Raw genomic sequence first — 4,345 nt, forward strand, 5'->3', positions numbered from 1 at the left:
TAACTTTTTGCCTGAATTTCAGAAAATAAGAGTACTACCATATTTTTGGCTAAAATAATAAGCTCCCCCCATATTTTCTATTTCCCCCCAATTTCTAAAAAAACAAAAGCCCTAAATTTCATTCAAAGGTTTCTTCTCAATCAGTTTAGCTAAGTCGCTTATTCTAAATTCTCCATTCTTATGCGTTTATCTGATTTATGACTTGGAAATTTCATCCATGGTAACCTTAAGTCTCCTTGTTTGGTGGAAAAAAGTGTTGGGACTTTTGATGTTTTTGGATAATGGAGATAAAACAAGGTTTCTTCTCAGCCTTTGAGGAAGGGGTGGTGCGGGTTATCGTCAGGTAGGTCAGGAGCGATGACTCCGCCGAGAAGTGGGTCACCCATCACCTCTTTGCTTCGGAGGAAGAACGTCTGGCTTCATTGACTCTGTTTCAGGTAGGGTACTTTCGATATTTCTCACAAATTTGGGCAATTTCTAAAAGTTTTTCTCCTTCACAACCTTTTCTGATAATATGTGTGTGAAAGAGGAGTTGTCATCTTTTCCCTGCTATTTGTAGTGAGATCACGTAGTTTGGAATGTTTGGAATCAAAATTGTGCAAAGGGATGGAAAGTCCGTATAACATAGTCCAAATATTCAAGAAGCAAGTAGAGGAATTGTAAATAAACACTAACCTTGGAGTCATAGTTTTTGTTTAAGGCTTGGAGGTTTTCTTCAATTTTCTCTAAATGATCTGCAAGATATCGCAAGTACAAGTTTCTTTACGATCATGATTATCAGATACATGTTTTTCATTTTCCATATATGGGAAGCCACAGATTCTCCATTTCCATGCTCCATCGTCCAAGAACCTTAGATACACTTTTCCATCTGAACCTATTAAGAACAGATGAGCTCCTGTGAAGCATGGTCCCGGTGAACCAACAAGAATGACATTTGGATATGGTGTTCCGTGTTCTATCCAATTTCATCCGTTGGACGGATTCCAATTATATTCAACTAGTCCACCATCTACCGAAAGCATGAAAAGAGAACCTTGCAATGACAGTGAAGATAACCTCATTGCAGTTCCAAGAGATATTGATAGAACCAAATGTTGAGATTGGTAATGCTCATGCCATAGTTCAGTAACTTTGTTATACTGGTATAAGCGTCCGTTCCTTCCAATGACAAACACCACGTTCTCTCGGAGCAGTTCCTGGTCAGCAATGCTTGCAATCTTCGTACTGGCTGGATACCGACAATCTTTCCATTTGAACTTTCTCAGTGCAACCTAAGAAACAGGTTATGACACTTCAGCCTTCATTATTTTATCAATATTCAGAATGGAAGCTTAGAAATTTCAGGATATATATGCTTAGTGCCACTCATTTTAGCCTTCATTTTATTAGTCTGAAAGCATTCTTCGTATAGTCACCTTTTGAACCTCTAAACTAGAAAAGTGGACATAGTATATGTTTCCAGTTATGGTTACCTTTTGATCCACTTCATTGCCTTGTAACTTTACAGGAAGTTGGCGTGGACTGGATCATTCATCTTGATACTGATGAGCTAATGCATCCAGATGGAAGCGTGGAACTAGTGAGTATTCTTTACTGAGACTTCTGGCAGATATACCTGAAGATGTTGACATGGTCATATTTCCTAACTATGTAAGTCATTGAGATTGCTCTAGGTTGTCTTCTAACTCTGTCTAAGCATGTAATTACATGCACGAATAGTCAAAAAGCATGCATTTGCTTCATTTTCATATTCTGCTGTCTTTTTTCTTGTTAATATCTTCTCTGATGATGACAAATATTTCAGGAGAGCAGTGTTGAGAGAGATGATGTGAAGGAACCTTTTAGTAAAGTAAGATATCTTTTCACTGTATCCTTTTTTCTTATCTTTCAAGTTCTAGTGTTAAATTTAATCGTTTGGCTAGGAATAGGTTTAGATTTTCTTGAAATAAATTTGGATAATTCTATTACCAAATACTTGAGAATGGAGCAACACCTAGTAGTCAAAGAGTCATCTCTTTCCAGACGAATGAAAAAGAAGGTTGCGTTGGAGTTAGACATTGTGGAGGCAAGAAAGTAAAATTGTACCTTGCAAATATAAGTAGCTTGAGTGTTAGACCTTACTCTTTGTTTGTAGCAACTAGAATTTCTTCGATAAAGTTTGCGTAGTCTGTAATTTGTTTTAATTATGCAACTAAAGTTCTTTTAGACTGTTTACCAGTAATACATCTATATCATGTGGTAGGTCTCGATGTTCAAGAAGAATTATGACCATCTCACAAAATAAATGTACTTTGGAAACTACAAGGAAGCAACTCGTGGTAATCCTAACTACTTTTTGACTTACGGAAATGGAAAATCAGCTGCTCGAGTTCAAGATCATCTTCTTCCTAATGGTTCTCATAGATGGCACAACTACATGAAAAGCCCAAAGCATGTTTGTTCTGCATGTTACTTGTTTTTCTTTTATTTCTATTTCGTTTCTTATTTATTCCCAGTCCTCCAAAAGGTATTTTGTGTGGTTCCTTTGATTCTATGCTTGTCTTGGTGTCTTCAGTAGAGTGCCTGGGTTCCCAAGAGAATATCTCAGGATTTTTCTCTATCTAAATTTGTAGGAATTCTAGGAGCTCTAAGATATATTAAAGCTTCATCTGAAAGTTCCATGCTACACCAAAAGTAAAACAAAGTTGAATTGTTGCAGCTGAATTGTTGAGCTCTAAGATTGAAGTAGTATTCTAGGAGCTCTAAGTTGCTTTTGAAACTCTGTTGCAGCTGAATTCTTTTTGCTTGTTGAATTGTTGGGCATCTGTATTGATCTTTGAATTACACATCCACTTTCATGAAATCTGAATAATGTTCTAGCTGCTGGGAGGAATCTGGAACCTGCAATCTGGAATTGTAATCTGTAATCTGCAATAATCTGAAATCTGTAATCTGCAATAATACTTAGATTCTATGCTTGTCTGGGTGTTTGCAGTAGAGTGTCTTGGGTTATAGTAACTTTATACTTTTTCCTTTAGGAAGATGGAGGAAAAAAAAAAGCAAAAAGAGAGATGAAGTTCATGTCTCTTTTTTGGGTTATAGTAACTTTATACTTTTATTATACAAGACCCTTCACTCCAACAAAACTTGTAACTTCTATAACTGCTGCAATTTGATTTGTTGTACATGGTTTGTTTTGATTGTTAGTTTCTTTTTAAATGTGTAGGGAAATGGAGGTGATCAAATTTGAAGGGTCGCCACAAGTCAATTTGATCTCATTGAAGTGGAAGTGGATAGTGAAGAGTTTTTGAACTATTGTAAAAATTTGAATACATTATATTTGATTTTGTGAAATATATTCATTGCTAGAATATATGTTGAACTATTGTAAGAGTACTTTTTGAACTATTGTGTACACATATTTAGAATATTGCTTTATAAGTATGTGATGTACACAAGACATACTATCTTTTGAAGTTTATTGCAAATCTATATATTTGAATTACTTATTAGCTAATTTAATGTTTGAGATTATTTATTGCAAAACAATATTGGTGTTTTTTAATTAGAAATTGTGGCATATAAATATTTTATAGCCAAAATAATATATTATCGCACTTAAAAGTGTAGCCAAAGGACTGTAAATTGTGGTATGCACGCACATGTGCAAGGACTACACTTCAAAGTGTTGTCATACATAAGATAGAAAAGGCAACACTTTAAAATCGTGGGCAATAAGGAAGCAAAGGCCACACTTGGCTTAGCTTATGGATTATAAATTTTATCATGTACATAAGAAAACTTACACTTAATGAGTGTTGTTGTAGATGAGATATAAAAGGCGACACTTTTAAAGTGTGACCAATAACAGCAGTTCAGGTACTTTAATGGTCGGGTTTTAATTTATATATAGTGACTCTGGTAGTCGGCAAATGCCGACTGCTGCAGTCGGCAAGTATTTTTCAACACTCAGTCTGCCGACTACTCAAAAGTAGTTGGAAAGTCATCGGAAAACTACATTTTCCGACTACATTCCGACCAATTTTGAAGTCGGCAAACAACGAAATTCTAGTAGTGTAATATATTCGACATTTGTATTAAATGTCGCTATTTTAGTAACACTTTTGCTAAAAGTCGCTCAAATCAAATGACATTTTACAACAAATGTCACTATTTTAGTGACATTTTTTCTAAATGTCACTAAAATCAATGACATTTTGCAGTAAATGTCATAACATATTCGACGTTTATATTAAATGTCACTATTTAAGCGATATTTTTTCTAAATGTCACTAAAACCAATGACATTTTGTAATAAATGTCGTATTATATTCGACATTTGTAGCAAATGTCATCATTTAAA

The sequence above is a fragment of the Solanum stenotomum genome, chromosome 9 (genome assembly GCF_019186545.1).
Source record: "Solanum stenotomum isolate F172 chromosome 9, ASM1918654v1, whole genome shotgun sequence".
NCBI classification, from domain to species: Eukaryota; Viridiplantae; Streptophyta; class Magnoliopsida; order Solanales; family Solanaceae; genus Solanum; species Solanum stenotomum.